Source organism: Dipodomys merriami, unplaced genomic scaffold (genome assembly GCF_024711535.1).
Source record: "Dipodomys merriami isolate MVZ:Mamm:240054 unplaced genomic scaffold, mDipMer1.0.p SCAF_17, whole genome shotgun sequence".
In the NCBI taxonomy this organism is placed as follows: Eukaryota; Metazoa; Chordata; class Mammalia; order Rodentia; family Heteromyidae; genus Dipodomys; species Dipodomys merriami.
The window spans coordinates 5,014,462-5,034,095 of NW_027203048.1; positions in this window are offsets into that span (position 1 = coordinate 5,014,462).

Sequence of the window (19,634 nt, forward strand, 5' to 3'; positions counted from 1 at the left end):
GTCCATTGTATGGCTAGTGAAGATCTTCTCCCAATCCGTGGGCTTTCTATTGATCTTGCTAGCTATGTCCTTTGCCATGCAGAAGCTCTGAAAAATTTCATGCAATCCCATTTGTCCAACCTTTCTTTGATTTGTTGTGTTTCTGGGTCTCTATTAAGAAAATTTCGGCCTGTGCCAAGGAGACCTAGGTTTTTTCCTATTCCATCGTGTAATATTTAGAGAGTGTCTGCTTTCAATCAGAGGTCTTTGATCCATTTGGAGTTGATTCTGGTGCAGGGTGATATATAAGGATCTAGCTTTAGTTTTCTACAAGTAGTTAACCAATTTTGCCAGCACCACTTACTGAAGAGGCTATCTTTCTTCCATTCTATTTTTTAGCTCCCTTATCGAAGATTAGATGGCTATAGGTCTGTAGGTTCATTTCTGGGTTTTCAATTCTATTCCATTGGTCCTGGGGTCTGTTCTTGTGCCAGTACCAAGCTGTTTTGATTACTACGGCTTTATAGTAGAATTTGAAATGTGGTATTGATATTCCTCCAGCACTATTCTTTCTGTTAAGGATCATTTTTGCTATTTGGGGTCTTTTATTGTTCCATATGAATTTTTGGATTGCCTCTTCTATTTTCTTGAAGAATGAGGTTGGAATATTGAGAGGTATTGCATTGAATTTGTAGATAGCTTTGGGAAGTATTGCCATGTTCATGATGTTGATCTTTCCAATCCAGGAGCATGGGAGTTTTTGCCACTTTCTAAGTTCTGTTTTGATTTCCTTTTTCAGGTTTTTAAAGTTTTCATCATAGAGGTCATTCACCTCTTTGGTTAATTTAATTCCTAGGTATTTCATTTTCTGTAGGGCTATTACGAATGTAGTTGCTTTCCTGATTTTAGCCACTCTTTTCTCACTGTTGCATACAGAAAGCCACTGATTTTTGAGGGTTAATTTTATACCCTGCTACTTTGCCAAAGTTTCGAATCACCTTGAGTAATTTGGGAGCAGAGTCCATGGGATTCTTAAATACAAGTTCATATCATCTGCAAAGAGAGAGAATTTTACTTCTTCTTTCCCTATTTGGATCCCCTTTATCTTTGCATCATATCGTATTGCTGTAGCTAGGCATTCTAGTACTACATTGAAGAGCAGTGGGGAGAGTGGACATCCTTGTCTCGGTCCTGAGTTTAGAGGAAATGGCTTTAACTTTTCACCATTGAGTATAATACTAGCTGTAGGTTTGTCATATACAGCCTTTATTGTATTGAGGAATGATCCATGGATTCCTAATTTTTCTAGCACCTTCATCATAAAGGGGTGATGGATCTTGTCAAATGCTTTTTCTGCATCTATTGAGATAACCATGTGGTTCTTATCCTTGCTCTTATTGATGTGATGAATTATGTAAATTGATTTGCATATATTGAATCAGCTTTGCCTCCCTGAAAGGAATCCTGTTTGATCGTGGTGTATGATTTTTTGGATGAATTGTTGAAGTCAATTGTCCAAAATTTTGTTGAGAAGTTTTACATCAATGTTCATCAAAGATATGGGTCTATAGTTCTCTTTCTTTGATGAGTCCCTGCCTGGTTTTGGGATGAGGGTTATTATAGTTTCATAGAATGAATTCGGTAGTAAACTTTCTGTTTCAATTTTGTTGAAGAGTTGAGGGAGTATTGGTGTGAGTTCTGTTTTGAAGGCCGTGTAGAATCCGCTGTAAAACCATCTGGTCCTTTCCCAGGACAGTTTTAACACTAATAAATAAAAACAGCAGTGTTTTCTGCTGTTGCAGGTTACTTGGGTTTGAACTCAAGGCTTTGTACTTGCTAGGAATGTGCTCTACCACTTGAGCCTTGACCTTTGACCTCAGGTCCAGTTTTAATGTTGACAGCTAATAACCTGTTCCTTCTTACAGAGAAGTTGTGAGTCATGTTGCCCAGCCTTTGCTTGCCCTTAGCATGTAAGAGGAAGAGCCATATGACCACTGGAGGGTAGGAGAGAAAAAGAAGCCAGTACTTTGTAGAGATTTCAGCACTAAGGCAGCTTCCTGGATGTCTCTGTAAGTCTCTAATTCCAAAATGAATTCCCTTGTATTAGAAACAGCAGCTGTCAGCTACTATTTTCCTTGTGTCCATCAAATTTTTCATGCCAGATAATGATAAATCATTTGGTTGCTTAGTAGCCCACTGATGGAAAGGGCTGTAGTCTAGGATTCCGGGTTTGTAGTGACCTGACAACCATGACAACTCGCTTCTCTTCAGATTTCTCATCAGTAAAATGAGAGGCAGAACTACGTGTTTTCGAAAGTCCCTATTCAACTAAAAAGTGAAACACAAATCCTTTGAAGGAGTGTAAAATGTGACATCCTAAGCAGATGTGCAGGTCTGTCAAATTCTGAGAGAATGTTCCAGCAGGCCAATACAGAGGCAACGTTTGAGTTGTAAGGCTTTGGAGTCAAACGCATCACCTAGGAAGATGAAGAGGTGCTGAGAGACCCAAGAAAGGGAGGAACACTGGGTCAATGGACCCAAAGAAGAGATGTACAGCAAGAATCCTGGGATGGAGCAGTTATCTCTGGATCAGCAGAAAGGACCCAGTGCCCAGGCCAGTGTCAGGAATGTGATCATATATTGAAAATACCAGTTAAGGAAAAGCAATACACACACTCAAAGATAGCCCAGTCCTCAGAACGGCAAATAAAGATGGCTTAGCAGCAGAGGTGCTGAGTACAATCAGTATTTTGTGAATGGTAGCTAATGAGAGTCTTCATCAACAGCCGTCCCGTGCTCATGGAAAGAAGGTAACTCAAAGTCATTTCTGAGGGGCATTCCAATCCAACAAGAGCATGCTGGTCTTGAAGAAAATAACAAAATATGGATGAAATTGCTCAAAAGTGTTCAGAATAGGCATGAGACAAGGAGCTCAGGGTTGGTCTCTTCAAGTCCTTTTGGCAAAGTGTCTAAAGACACTTTGCCTTACCTCAGGCTAAAAAGTCTTTTATAAATAAAATTAAAAAATGTTTTTGATTATGCAAATTGTTTTGTTATAGTTCCATATGTGCATATAATATACTTTGATCTTATTCACACCTATCATAACCTTTATTATTGTCGGGATCCCTTGCCTTTCCCCCTTTCACATCTCCTAGAGTCTCCTTTTTACTTTTATCTCTGGTCCCCTGGTATTTATTTTGTTGAATGGTTTGCTAATTGTTCAAAGTTACACCATTAGTCTTCTCCCATAAGTACACCATCCTTTCCATCATTTAGTCAATTTGTTGGTGTATATGCGCATATAATCCTGTATATGTTGTCATGTGTGTTTGTGTTTTAGATCTAACTTCTACCTTAGAGAAAACACAGACTGTTTATATCTCTGAGCCTGGCTTCACTTAACATGACTTGTTCTCTAGGCCCATCTATTTCCCAACAAAGGACATAGTATTATTCTTTTAATGGGTGAGTAAATTTCCAGTGTGTGTGTGTGTGTGTGTGTGTGTGTGTGTGTGTGTGTGTGTGTGTGTGTGTGTGTGTGTGTGTAGGTGTGTGTATCCCATTTTCATGACCCACTCATCTGTTGTAAGGTATCTGGCTCTTTTTATAACTTGCTATTGTGAATAGTGCAACAATGAACATGGATGTGCAAAGTGGATTTACTGTATCCTGACATGTAATTGTAATGCTCTGGGTAGATGTCCAAGAGTGGTATGGCTGTAGTTCTATGTTTAGATTTTTCTTTCTTTCTTTTATCCCCCCTTGGGCCACTTCTAGGGCTTGAACTCAAAGCTAGGTGTTGTCCCTGAGTATTTGTGCTCAAGGCTAGTGCTCTACCACATGAACCATAGCTCTGTTTCAGGCTTTTTTGGTAGTTAATTGGAGATAGAAATCTCACAGACTTTCCTGCCAGAGTTGTCTTTGAACTGTGATCCTCAGATCTCAGCCTCTTCAGTAGCTAGGATTATAGGCTTGAGCCACAGATACCCAAGGCTATATGTTTTTTGAGGAATTATCAAACTGTCTTCTAGAGTGATTGTACTAGTCTACATTCCACTAACAATGCATCAGGGTTCCTTCTTTTCATTCCCACAGCCCTGCTGTCTTTTTTATTGTTGGAATTCTCCATGCTGATCAATTTACTGTTTTTTAAGTAGAATCACAATATTGTTCTTTTTTGTATTTACTTTATTTTCCTTTTCCTTGATTATTTGGCTTACAACCCTATCACTTTACCTAGCACTTGGTCCATTGTTTCTTTTACAAGTCTAAATCTTACCATTTTACCTGCCCTCTGTTTCCTGTGTATTATTGCTCTAACCTGCCTTTCTTTACCAACCACCTCTTTCTGCAGCCTCTACCATTTTCTCTGCCCTTCTGACAAAAGCATCTTAATACCCAGGTTAGAGCTTTTGCTTGGTCATCAGTGGAGATGAAGAGCTCTGCAGGGTAGGGAGAGGGCTGAATTCACTACTTCATTCACCCTTGCTGAACAGATGCTTTCCTACTCCATGACTCAGATTTCTTTACCTATTTTTCAGATAGGATAGTGAGTTTTTGTGCAGTTTCAACGTCAAACCACGATCCTCCTGCCTATGCTCCCTGTGTAGCTGTGTATATAACCACACCCAGATTATTATTGAACTGGGGTCCTGCCATTTTATTTTAACCAAGGCTGGCTTTAAACTGTAATTTCCACAATTTCTGCTTCTTAAGTAACTGGAATTACAGTTGTGCACCCCAATATTCACAAAGTCTAAAACAATTAGAGCTTAATTTAATTGGTATCAGGATACTCTCTTGCAAGGATTAAGATAGAAGATGCTTAAAGGTAACTAGCAGCATTTTATTCTTTTTTTGAAATAACAAAATGGGGCTGGGAAGTTGGCTTAGTGGTAGAGTGTTTGACTTGTGTGCATGAGGCCCTGGGTTTGATTCCTTAGCACCATATAAGCAGAAAAAAAAAACAAACCAGAAGTGGTGCTGTAGCTCAAGTGGTAGGGCTCTAGCCTTGAGCTGAGGAGCTGAGTGACAGTGCCCAGGCCCAGAGTTCAGGCCCCATGATGACAAAAAAAGGAAAAAAATAACAAAATAGAATGTTATATTGTACTTAAACAGAAGATTAAGTTACTCAACATATCTGGAGAAATTCCTAGAATTTTTCTTAAATCATACAACTTTAAAAGGGGAAAAATCCACCAACTATTAGTGTACAGATTTCATGTGGAGAGTGGGTAATCTCTGATTCTTTTTTTTTTAATTTTTATTTTATTTTATTTTATTGTGTGAATACCATACAGAGGAGTTGCAGTTACATGGGCAAGATAACGAGTACATTTTTTATCAAGCATTGTTGCCTCCTCTTTGTTTCCCCTTCCCATCCCTTCCCATCCTCCCTACTCCCCACACCGAGCCTGCCCCCACCCACCACCGAAGTTGTAAAGTTCATTTTTCTACATAACGACTTGTACGTCTCATTTTTGCAATGGGTCCACCTGTATCCTTAGTTAAATGATTTGTTTTTTCCCTTCCCCTCCACAAATTATACCAACATCAAATACAGTGAAAGCATGGGTTATACCGTGGGGGAGGGACATACAAAGCCACAAAGAAATCATCTTATAAATTTGTTAGAAACAATTGCATGAAAGGAAAAAATAATTGGGGTTCATTCCCCTAACATCAACTTCTCTGATTCTTTCTCTCCGTATAGTTCAGAGTTTCATTTTAGACTCTGGGTGTTTAGTGGACCTCTATGGTGGTATATTGTAAATGAATTGTTAAAAAAAACCCTCTCAGTGGTACTCTGCTGTATCTGTCTCTCATTCACTAGTGAGTTATTCCAGCCCAAAGCATCACACATTTTAGAACTGAGCCCCTCTGCAAAGTGTTGATTTTCATACATAAAACATTGAGTTTATTAAGAAGAGAAGGGGCCCTCCCTTAGGAGAGGCTTGGCCCCTAGAGATAGGCAGGTGTGAACACAAAGGTTTAAGACAGCTGGCACTATCATTAGTGCTCCCTTTCAGTACCTAGCCTGAAAGCATCTGTCTGTCTCCTTGCATCCCTGGAGAGAAAGGCTGTTGGTGACCAAGTGTTGGCATGAAGAAACCCTTAAAGACAATCGTTCGCTTATTTTCCTTTTCTATTCCTCTCCTTAAATCTCAAGATGTTGCTGCTGTGTCAGTAGCAATGAACATTAGAGTGGAGACACATGGGTGCTTCTTTTCAGACTGACCTTCCTTTTCCCTCATATAATAATTTCCAGCATTAGAGATTCTCAGCATGACCTTTCTCCTCTCTTCTTTTATCTTTCTTTTCTTCTTCCTCCTCCTCTCCCTTCCTTTCCCCTCTCCTCCCTTTTTCTCCCCTCCCATCTCTTTTTGTCCCTTTCTCTCCTCTCTCTTCTTTTCAGATGCAATGGTGCATCTGCCTCAACGAAGAGTCATTGAGAGTTGCACAGTGATATGGATTGGCCAGATTAAAAAGTCCCTGTGATTTCTTTGCCTGTTTGGAAGGGAGCGGGGAGGTCAGCATGAAGGGCATAGAGTTACTCGGCTCAGCTCTCCTGCTCTGCCTTTAGGATGGACAAAGATGGCTTATTTGACCTTGTTTTGGGGGAGGCTACCATCTTGGGGGCCAGAGGAAAACTCTGCTCTAGGAACTAGAATCTATCTAGAATCTGAGCCCCCAGTAGGTAGCAAGCCTCTGGCTGGTGCCCAATGCCTCTTGGCATAGTGTTCCTTCTCATGCATGTCACATTGAACATTTTCCTTATATAAAGCTGCATCATTTTAGGGAAAATTTCTTGATTCTCCTTTTCAGGTTCCCCACTGAAAATAAACCCATGTGGATGAATGAACAAAGAAATATTCAGCATCTTGGTAGCTGCAAAACAGATGCAGACATAGCAGTTAGATGATGATGAGTTTTGGGCAAAGGCAGTTCTGTGAAGTCTGTACCAGGGGTCGATTACCCTCACACTCTTCCACCTGAAGGTACAAAACAGTGAATGGGTAAAGGTAGCATGGATGTAGAAGCCCAGGTCCATGAAGACTCTACTCTCTGACTTGATGATCTGGTCCTTACCTAACATATCCAGTAGGAGAGTCATAGGTTCCCTTTTCTCTCTCAGATTGATGGAACACATTCATGCTGTTCTACATTAATCTTGGAGCCTCTTCTGTTTTGGAAGTCAGTTGTATTTGAGCCATGAACATAAGCTCCATGGAATGCTTGGTGAAAAGCATAGCATCAGATAATGTCTAGCATAACATCTGCCCTCAGCCACGGCCACCTGCATCAGGCAGAGCAGGATGCCTGTTGCCTGGATGGGCTCCCACTGCCTGCATGCTGCCCATGTGGACGGAGGGACAGAGAAGCATCTCTGTGTTAGTTTGGAGACTGCTCCCTGTGAATGGCATGAAGTGGTGCTTGTCATCTCATGTGGGTGATTCTCCAAGCCATGAGTGCATTTGAGTGCATACAGTCAGGGGCCAGCACTCCATTTCACCCTGGATCAGTTCACACCCTGGTCCCAGGTGCTGGCCACCTCCTCAGAGGCTGCAGACCCCGGAGTCTTGGCATGACATTTCTTGAAGAATTAAATTCAGTAAAGGTTGAGATTTGAACTTTGGATTGTTTTAGCGTTATATATATTTTAAGAAACACTGCCTCCCTTCCTCTCTCCATCCCTCCCGCCTGGCATGGCTTGCTTACCTGGCACTTTATCACTTTAGGCACATCTACTATCTGGCTTATTTTTGAGATGGAGTCCTATGGAGTTTTATGTTAAGACTGGTTTTGAACTGCAGACCTCCAGATCTCAGCCTCCCTAGTAGCTAGGATTACAGGTATGAGCTACTGGTATCTGGCTGAGAACTTCAAGGTGTTTAAAAGTAAAAAATTGATTCTCAAAGGTGGGAATATCAGAGGGTAGATTCTATCTAAATCTTTTTAGTAATAAATTAAGATTCGTTTGCATCTCAAAAACTATGTTTGCATTAGATGAGAAGTGCACTTAATAGCAAGAGTTAAAGATCAGTGAATATCTTCATGAATGATTGCCTGTAGGCCAGAGAGAGGATGACTAGCTTCAATAACGAATGTGCAAAGATAAGGAGATACTGTTGCTGCTCCAGGATGCTAATGTAGTGATGCTAATGACAGAGTTCCTTTGGCTCCCATGGTTTTAGAAGCATTTGACCAGCACAGTGTCACCAAAGCTTCTGCTCCCGTCTCCTCTTCCTGCTTGACAGGCTAATTTGGCTCATTGTCTTATTTTTTAAATCAATTTTATATTGATAAAATATTAGTTTACGTAATCTGTCTCCACAATCTGACAGTGTCAGCCTTTATTCCTTTCAGGCAAACCAATACAACTTTAAATGTTAACAGTTATATATTTTTTAAACCAATTCAAGATTAGAAAACTTCTTCTGACACATATGATTGGGGACACCATCCTTTTAATATACTAAATGGAAGAAACCAACCCACCAGACTTTCTGATATTCCAGATAATTTATATTATTATTTGGCTTAGGAAAGTAACCTTTTAAGCTTGCTATTATTGTTTTTTGTTTTGGAAAGAAATTTGTGGCAAGTGAAGTTCAGTCCTATGTCTGAGCCTATCACACTCCGATAAGGTAAGAACAGCATTTAAACTCTGGTTGATCTGGGTTTTTGGCACTCCTGGCTCTATAGTGCCAAGGCTTTAAAAGAGTCTGAATTCACTGATTTCATTTCATTATTTACAAATCTATAATGAGGACTTTCTGGAAATTCTACTTGCCAGTCTTGAGGATATACTATTGCAAACAGAGCAATAGTCTAGAGTCTGCCTTCTTTCATGGTTAGATTTGAGGTTGCCTCTCCCAGACAGGGGCACACTCTTCTCCAGGGTCTTCTTCTTCCCGGGTGTCTGAACTTGAAGAGTCGACTCTGACTCTTCTACTTTTTTTGGCCATGCTTTATTCAGTTCAACGTTGGCAGTAGTTATAACCTTCGGAAGTGTGGAGGCACAGTGATGGGGAGAGAGAGGAAATTTGGGAAGCCATGGGGGATGTTTATGTCAAGAAGTCTACCCCTCACTTCTCCCTCACTCAGAATCGAGCCCTCAGGATGCAGGGTTTGGAGAGGGGAAGGGAGCGTGACAGTTCCAGCAAGGTCAAAGATCAATAGCTAGAAGACAAAATTGGGCTGTGGGTGGGAGTCGTGGGTGTGGGCTTTGGACTGTGGGAGCTTTGGTTGTAAGAGGACACAGGGCCTATAGCTATTGAGGTGGAGCCTGGATGATTCACAGGGTGTGAGACCTGGAGTAAGGCCTTGGACAGATTGGATTCTGAGATGAGGGCAAGAGACGGGACAGGTGTACAACAAGAGTCTGAGAACAAGAGAAATGCAGAGGCCTAAGATGAGACTTTTATATTCTCTTTCCTTTCCAGAGCTCCCCTGGAGAAGTTTGGTCTACCACAGAGGGCAGGGGATTCCCTACACAGTCCCTTCCCCAAGGGTACTCTAAATGTTTCCATTTTGGAGCTTCTGTTTTATTTAGTTATTTTGACAGTACTAGTGCAGTACTGTACAGGTTTGCTGGGCAGCATTTATCACTTAAGCCGTTTCCCCATCCTCATGACTTTAGTCTGGTTTGCAGACAGTTTTGTTTGGGTTGGCCTTGGCCTGTGGCTCTCCTATCTCTTCCTCCATAATAGGTGTAATATCATGCTTGGCTCCTCTAGAAACCTCCTTCTATCAATTACTTCTTTTTTTTTTTTTGAGAGGGAATCAACTTTTATTAATAATTCTTCACTGGCAGTTATTACAAAAATAAGGCAAGCATTCTTTTTTTTTTCTTTTTAACTCTGAGGGCTTCTTTTTTTTTTTAATTGTATTTTATTTTATTTGAGAACATACTGTACAGGGGGGCTACAATTACATGGGCAGGATAATGCATACATTTCTTACCAAGCATTGCAGCCTCCTCCTCTGTTTACCCTTCACTTCCCTTCCCCGCCTCCCCCCTCCCCCCACCCAATTTTACCCCCCTCCCCCCACCCAATTATACCCCCCTCCCCCCCACACACCGACATTGTAAAGCTGGTTTTGACATGACATTTTGTACTTCTCATTGTTGCAACAGGTCCACCTGAATCCTTAAACGACTTGTTCCTCCCCCACAGTGTAACCCCCGCTTTCACTATATTTGATGTCAGTATAACATGTGGAGGAGATGGGGACAATCAATTACTTCTTATGTAGTCACTTCTGCCATACTCAGTTGACAAAGCAAGTGCCTCTTTGGAAAGCCATTCTGGAAAGACTGAGAAGTAGCAGACTATAATTCCATGTCTCAACTAGATTCTGGTTGGTTCATTTATGCTGAGCAAAAATCCTGGGTTGATTAGAGCCCTGCCATTGTACAGGTACATTAATTGGAGGGAAACACACCCAAATGGTCCCCTACCTTGATAAGGAGTCATCTGGGTGACTATCAGGAAGCCTCAAATAATTACCTCATAGAGACGAGGACGTGATGTCCTCATCCAGTGCCTGAGCACAGTCACGGTCTGTAGTCATTGCCTGGTCTTGTTATTATTCTAGTCAGTAGTTCTGATTCAGCTGGAGTCTGAAACTGGCATTCTTCCAGCGAAGGCTGACATTAAAGACTCTTCTTTGACTATGGATGCTCTAGCTGGTTTTTCACTGGAGGCTCCAAGCTATTCAGCTGACCTGCCTTTAGACACACACTCCAACTAGCTCTCAAATATTTCCCTATCCCTGTTGTGATTGGCTATTAGGGTTCCTCTTCTCCAAGAGTCTAGGTGGATGATCTTTTAGTGACCTAATTGTTGTGGTGAAAGAGAAGTTCCTGGAAAGTCTCACAGCTACTATTTTTTGCTCATGAAGACTCCCCGAGAGCTTAGGGATGCCTCCCTTGCCCTCTTCCTGCCTCCACAGAGTGACAAGTGTGTTCATCACACTTTTGGCCTGATTGTGTTTCTACAGCCTGAGGCTAGCCTTTTGAATTTTTCAACAGAAAAAAGACCATGGTACACGGGGAAATAATTTTCCTGTCTGTGAGTTCTATACAGGTTCGTGCATCAACAGATTTGTCACACAGATACTCCAGGTAACAAAGGAGACATGCGTTTTCCAAATGCAGACCACACTGCAGGCAAGCACCGGTGACCAGTGACCCTTGATGGCTGTTCCTGCGGGACTCAGGACTCCCCTTTTGGCCATAATTAATTCTATGTTCTGAATTGAAATGACAATCATTTATTATTCTGTTTTACATATGCATCTCTAGGGAGTCCGGCTAAAAGCTCTAATTTTCTAGTTCAATTGCAGCAGTATTCTTTGAGAGGCATTGACTGCAGAGATGCTAAAAGGATGTCAGTTCAGTGAATTATTGAGTTTTAGACAGAATCATATGCTTATATGGATTCAGGTAGCGCTTACTGAAACATGATGCAGGCCTCCCTTTTGCCCTAGGCCTATATGTTCATAGGAGGAAGAACAATGAGCTTAGGTAGGAGTGACCTATTAGGAAAATCAATGAGGTCAGGCACCCCTGCTGTCTGCCTACAGTGCCTGGCTGTCCTTAGATACAGCCACAGTTGTCAATCAGCAGAGAGGACCTTGGCTGCCTGTCTCTTCATCCTTTCCCCAGACTGTGCCTGTGGGAATGGAAATCAAAGCAGTTTTCTGCTGATTTAAATTGTGTCATTCAAGATCCCATCCATAAAAGTGTTTTAACAACATGAAATCTCTTAATCTCCTACTTAAAATGATGATGGAGATTTCGGAGCAGCAGTTTTGAGGCCCATTGAATTCTGAACGTGCATAAGAGAACAGCAGTGTTGGAGAGCTGTTGGAGATCTGTGGCCGTTAGTTAGATAAGATGAGAACTTTTCTGTCTCAGTCTAGCCCCAGGGTAGGCTCTGCTATTACTTCAGTCTTTAGAAGAATGGAAATATCCAGAGATGTCTTTCACATGATGGGTTTGCTGGACATCTGACCTGTATGCTGATTATGTGCTTCCTTTTGAGTTATTTATTCTAATAATAAATAAAACGGTGAGCTTTAGACTTCTTGGTAGGTGAGTGAAAGTAGACAAATCTAAAAAGGAATGAATGCAGAGCTTTAAAGTGGAAAGTCATAGCCAGACAACTATGGTTGAGAAATGTCCGAAGCATGGGAAGGTTTTCAAGGAAAAGAAATGGTAAAGCCAGTACTTCCCAAGCCAGAAGTCAGGCTGCAACCAGAAGGGGGCGCCACACCTGGTGACAGTTGTGTCTGATGGGGAAGGCAGAGAAATGAGAGCTCCCATTCGCTTGGTCTGATGATTTAAGGGTGGATATTTTGACTAATACAGACATATCTAAGGGAAATAGGGATCCCGGAAAGTGAACAATTATCTAGTCCATGTGCTTTGTTTGCTGTAGGCTGAATGTGGGTGCCTGTCCTATAAATCAATATGGTGAATCCTACTATGGTTGGAATCTGGAGTGACCATCAAAGATCCATGCATTAGGGGCTTGATTCTCATCATGGTTCTATTGGGATGTGGTAGAAACTTTGATAGGTGAGGCCTAGTGGGAAGTCTCTGGATCCTTCGGGGCATGATCCAAATGGGACTGTAGGGCAATTCTCTCTCTCTCTCTCTCTCTCTCTCTCTCTCTTGCTCTCTCTGTCTCTGTCTCTCTTTCTCTCTCTCTGTCATTCTTCTCCTCCTCCTCTTCTTCTTCCTCCTCCTTCCTCTCTCCTGCCTCTTGTACCACATAGTCATTGGTGAGTAGTTTGCTCTGGCTTAGGCTCTTATCAAGATATGTCTCCACAGACCCAAAGCAACTGAGTCAATGATCATGGACTTAAACCCATTTATAACAATAAACATATTGATGAAAGGTGAACACAAATCCTACCCCCAATACATTAGGTGTTAAAGCCTTTAGAAGTTGATCAAATCATAAGGGTGGAGTCCTTAGGCATGGGATTGGTGTCTGTAAGTCTACAGAGATCAAGATGCATTGTCTTCCTAAAGTACTTTGTTCAAAGCCAGTTCCTTTGTGCAACTACTTAAAGTAATAATAATAAAAAAAGTCTCCAAAGAGCTATCGGGCCACTTCTATGAGAGGACACAGTCTATCCATGAAGCAGTAGTGAGTGGGCTCACCAGGCATTAGATCTACCAGTGGCTTTATTCTTCCAGAAATATGAGTAACATTTTGTTTTATTTTCAAAGGAACCTAATTAGTGGATGGTATTTACAATAGCAGGCTAACTGGTCTCTTCAATCCACAGATTTTCCTAAATCTCAGAATTAGACAATAATGTTGTGTACCTTACCCAGTCCCAGTGCTCCTGGGAAATGAATGGGAGAAGAGCAGTGACTCCTTGCTTCCTAGACTCAACTCATACACAGAGAACACCCAAGGTAGTTTCCCCACAGCAAAGGAGACAATGTGTATAGCACTTCACATATGACTGGTGGTAGGTCCTTGATGAGCATTAGCTTTTACTGCTCATTTTCGAGTTGGATGAACATGGGCTTAGAACCTCCTCTGTGCTTAGAAATGAGCCTGCAATGGAATAACTCAACTGTCTTTACAGTTCTTCGGAAGCTCAACAAATTAAGTTAAAAATTGTTGCACTGTGAGGGCTAAATGAGCAAATAATAGTGAGCAGAGAGCTGTGGCAGCATGGCAAGTAGGGCCACTGACTGCTGGAAGAAGGAAGGGAGACTTCCCAGAGGAGGTGACATTTGAGCTGCTTTGGAGCATAAGTGGGTCTTCATGAGGTGGACGGGGAAAAGGGCATTTCAGGATACTATGTCAGCATAGACAAATGCCCCGAATACCTGAAGTTAGGAATTCAGCTGAGCTTCTGGAATGTCCAGACATCTGGGATGGTGGAAAGGAAAGTGCAGAGAAGGAATGTTGGGAGATGAGGTTGAGCAAACAGTGGATCAGCCTTATATGCATAACAACCTGTTTTGCCTCTATCCTGCAGTCAACAGGATGCTGTGGAGTTTATAGGTCAGCTGGGAAAGAGCTGATAGCCATGTGCCTCAGTTTCCCCACTCTTGATGGGCCATACTTTGGGAGCTCGGGGGAGCTTCATTCTACAGTCATAGCTTATCTGTCCAAATAACATGCACTTCTGTCTAAGCTGTCTGACCACCAGCAGGCTTGCTCCTTCCCAGGACAATTGCTGTGTAAAACATTTAGTTTTATGGAAGCCTGAAAGGAGCCTCTCTGAGTTCTGTGAATTATTTTAGCAAATTACAAAATCAAAGGGAGTGAGGGCATCCCTAGGTTTAGAACTGGTTGCTGTGAAGTAAAAGTGGGCTGTGGTGGACTGAGCCCTTTACCTTGTGAGGTTATTTTCACCCTGGTTGGTGACATCATCACTGAATTGTGACATAACCCTTGATGTCAAATACTCCTCATCCCCATATCCTCATTACATCTGTCAGGCATGGTCATGGACCACAGATTCTTTGAGGGAGGGTTTTATTCTACAATGCCCCCAACTTCAGGGCATGTATACTCTACTGGAGGGATTACCACCTGGAGAGCCAGATAGATTAGGCAGCCTCCACCAGTCGACAGCCAGCAGCCAAGAAGTTTTGAAACAGTCCTTCTGGGCTGACATACTCTAGATGAGGTGGCAGGATGCCTCTCAGCCAAGCTCCTCTACTGGCATTTCACCTGACTTTTCTGGCCTCATTTTCTTCATCTAAACATATGAAGAATTGGTTAGAGGTGTGGCACAAGGCCCTGATTTTAAACTCCAGTACCATCAAAAAAATAAAGAAAAAAGAAAAAGAGAAAAGAAAAAATATCTGACCTATGTCTGAATAAAATTATAAAAATATTTGCAAATGATTGTAAAGCATATTCTAGTTGTTGGATCATTCTTAATTATGTAATAAATTTAATGACATAATTATGTAATTTATGTAATAAATTAATTTACATAATAAATGCACTAGCCCTTTACAAGTATCAGCAGACTTACTTATCATGACCACCTTATTCAACAGACAAATCCCTATGAGATAAGGCAGGGGAGGGACTGAGAGGTTAAATGGCTATCCCAGTGTCACACATCAGACAGCTAATAAATGTCAGAACCAAGACTGAAGAGTGGGTGGGCTGGTTTACTTTTAAGTGACTTATACAGCCTCTCCAGACAGTAGACAGACAGAAAAGAGAGCAAGGGTTTGTCTCATTGATTCCCCCCCAAAAAAAATCCAGCACAAGGAGGTCACCTCCTATGACATATCTAGATCCCTAGGATCTTCCCACACTGACCATGACCATGATTCTCTTCCACACACTGCCCATCACGTCATCCACATGAACTCAACAACCTAAAATTGCAGCATGCCTCACCTTGAAAGCTAACACTTCCTGACGTTGCTAGAATACTTGCTCCAACACATCAGGGAATATTCTTCTAAAGTCCTTTCATAGCTGTTTTGTGAAGTGGCAATTTACAAGTCTCAAAAGATTCTGACTGTTAATATTTTAATTATCCTTTTCTTCCTGGCACTTGAAATTCCACCAATAGAGAACCAGAGAGCCCAAACACTGACAACTAATGCTTAGAATCTGGTCTCATTTTGGCTGTTGGCTGCTGCTGATTCCAGTGTGGATGCCACTCAGCTTTGGTTTATTCATGGACAAAGAAGGCTTTTAGAGTGCTGAGTGAGACCCCTGCTCTGTCTTCTTTCTTCTTGCTTTCCTCTGTCCCCCCTCCCCCGACTGCAGCTGTGTACTCACTGTTTTCTTATTAATAATGCTCTTGCTTTGTTCAAGGTTTAGTCTGGCTATGTCCAAGTCTCCAGGGGCCCTTTCCTTTTTACTTTTCTCCAGCTTAGCTTTTTGCTTAGTTATTCTTCTGAAAATGCACCTATATGATTAATAGTAACTTCCTACTTATCAAGGCTCCCGTCTGTTCTTGATCTGAAGCCTGTTCAGCTTTCTGAATCACTAGCCATCTCAACAACAAACAATTCTAGTTTATGTCTACAGCACATCTGCTTTGGGGGATCACTCTGTTGGCCTTTCAGGAGCTTCTGTTTGTGTGTGTTATGCTCTGCACTTTTGCTTCTTGTTTTATATCTCCACTGTCCTTTCACTGATTTCTCTTCCTCTACTTGACCCTTAATAATGGAAGAGCCACCTTAAGAACTCATGTTCTTAGTAACAGACCATACTTGAGATCTCAAGTTCTGTTCTTGACCACATATTTGCTCGTGTCCTCCACTTTACCCATATCCTTCTGTGTGCCTTTCATTCCACCATGAACTTTTCTTAATGCCTGGTACCTCCCTTCTGATTTCTGTGCCTGTATTCAAGTGACCTGTATTCATGTACTGACAGCTGTTCTCATGACAACACTGAACATGTCTCACATCCTAATCATTATCCAGATGTGGCCCAGATAGATAGATGCTTGATTCTATGCAATGTCTTCTTGGTTAATGGCATTTACCTTACTCTCTTTTCAGCAAAACTACAAAGCTAATTCCCTCCCTCCCTTCCTCCCTTACTTTTCTTTGTTTGTTTGTTTGTTATAGTGCCTGAACTCAGGGCCTGGATGCCATCCTTGAGTCTTTTGCTCAAGACTAGTGCTCTACCTTTTGGAGCTACAAAGCCACAGAGCCACTTCTGGTTTTCTGGTGATTAATTGGAGATGAGAGTCTCATGGATTTTCTGCCTGGGCTGGGTTTGAACCAGGATCCTCAGATCTCAGCATCCTGAGTAGCTAGGATTATAGGTATGAGCCATTAGTGCCTGGCTTAAACTTTCTTGATCTTTCCCTTCTTCCCTCAATGACTCAAAGGAACTAACTCTTCCCTGTGAGTTTCCAGTCTTCTGCTCATATATCTAGAGTAACTGGCAGGCTAAGTTCCAATTAGTTGTCTGTATGTCTGTTTATCTCCTTCTAGAGAGTGAACAGTGTGTGGGAAGAAACAGGGCATTTATTATCTTGCCAGGGAGAATTTAAGTGGCTTCACAGCCCTCAGCACTGTTTGGATGCTCTTTATTTTTATGTTGTGGCAATGAGAGCAGTACTGAGGTTTGAATCTAGGCAAGTGCTGTGCCGATTGAGCTATCCTCACAGAGCTTTAGTTTTTCATTTGTCTTATTATAGAATCTTGCAAACTTTTCTCATGATGGCTTCAAGCCCCAAATCCTCCTTCCTCTATCTCCTGACAACTGGGATTACAGGTAGCAACCCGATGGCAAGCCTATTTTATAATCTCTCATTTTCTATTCCTTCTTTGCTTTTTCCTTCTCTTCTTCCTTCATCTGCCCCTGCTCATTTTCCTCCTCTTTTTCCTCTTCATCCTATGTTTTTCTTTTCATATCTCAAAGATTGAGCAGATAACCCCTTCATACAACTCCTTAAAAATAATATAAATATAAGTGGAAAAATGTCAAGCAAGGATTTGCAAGTTAGTCACAAGGTAACCCATATTCACTATAAAACAAAATGAGAGCCAAGAGTAATGGTACCTGCCTTTAATCTCACCGACTCAGAAGGCAGAGACAAGAAGACACTAGGTTCCAGGACAGTGGAAACAACATTAGCCAAAACAGTCTAACCATATAGCTCAAATGGCATAGTGCTTGCCTAAGAAGCATAAGGCCAAGAGTTCAATCCTTAGCATCATAAAAAAGACAAACAAAACAAGAGAAAAAATCCAAAGTGGGATATTTGAACAATAAAAAACTGTGCAGCTTGATAGTGAAGGAGATAGCAAATCCATATATGATTTCCACCCTGGAATGGTTATGCATGTGTAACAGAGCCCAGAGACTAAATCATCACTGGGACTTAACAATAGAACTACCCAGGTGTATGCAGAGAGGATGCCTTGAGCTGTTCTTGCTGTTAACAATCTGGTTTCATATGCCCAGATGATTAGATGTCATAGACATCAGAAGGAGGTCAATAAAATTCAAGCTTTAAACTTTGACAATAATTTGAGCTGAATAATAGTTGAATTTCAGAAGCGAGTTGTCGTGGAGAGAACCATTGAAGGGGAATGATTATCTTCTAACTCGGTTACTGTCCTGCTGAACTCATATCAAAATCCCAAACCCCATTTCTAACTCACCAATCCCAGATAATATCTAAGAAGACTTAGCACCATTATTTTTATATTCTTTGGGGGTACATATTTGCATTCATGAACAAATACACATATTGTATATTTGAATAGATGTGAATTCTGCATAGTGAATGGGAAGATGGTACAGATAGTACAGTCAACAATAAATCACATTTATTGAAGAAAAAAATATTAAAGTAACATTCACGTACTCTCAAGAGCTAGGTGTAGAAAGATGTTAGCATAATTATTTTTGCAGTTTAACATATAGGACAATGAGTTTATTTGTTTCTATTATTTTGCAGGCTAAAAATTTCCTCTCATTTCTCTTGTGTAATACTATACATTTTCTTCCTTATTAATCCATAACAATGCTATGGCGTAGTTTGTTAATCAAACTTGCACACTGCATAATAATTGGCAATCTCATAAATCTCTTCCACTTTTCATCAAATGTAGTTGCAATTACTAAAAGATACTAAAATGCTAAGTATAAATTTGAATGAAGAGGAATTTTAACTGCATCAAAACAGTGAGAAATAAATCAAATGGCAGCTTATTTTATTTCAAATAAAATTTAATAAACTGGGAAAAATTTACAGGTTGTTTTGGGCATGGGTAAAATATAACAGTCTCTACGATGAGGAGAGATTTTTTTTTTCAGGATACGCCAGTAAGTAAAAGGCAGAAGACAAGACATTAATAAATATTCTGTTCTGATGCCCATGAAATAGAGAAGAGAAACATAAAGATAAGAATTTGCATAATGGTCTTCTCTCCCCTACTGAAATAAACACAGAATACAAACCATAAAATATATTTGACCAGCCATAGAAATAAGGAGTGTAAAGATCATGGAAGGAATTTCAAGGAGTGGCTGCTTACTTAAATTCATCCAGCACCACAATACTGGAGAATAATCTTCAGAGGGTTCTCTCTGGGAACAAAATGGCAGAAGGATGCTCTTAAGGCTTATATCAGATGTGAGAGGGACAGAAGACAAGGAAGTATGGCCACCTCTTACATTTGCTGTCTGCAAGGTCAACACATGTGAAGGTCAATGGGATGGCTCCAAATCTTTTTCTGGTGTTGCTGCTTAAATGCTGCAGAGGTCTGGAATGCTTTGGTTTGTGCCTGGCTAGGGAGAATTTCTATGATTGAAGATGTCTCATTTAGCCTGAAGTCACAGCCTCTACAGGCTCTTTCTGTCACCACCACTCTGCCAAGGCTGCTTGGTCTGCAACACATAGGAATTTATTTTAGGAGTGACTTTTCTCCTTTATTTGCTTTAGAGCTCATAGACTTGAACAGTGACATTAATCTCTGGTAAACACCAGCCTGCTTTCGTTCTTTCTAACAACTGATCATACAGGTTGAGCCTTTCCTCTTCCAAAAATTTAATAGAGGAATTGTTTTAGAATATGAAACTATTTGAGTGTCAGCCTACTGCCACAAGTGGAAAGTCTCCACCCTTGACCATGTAACAGGTCAAAATGGAACACTAAAAATTTTGTAT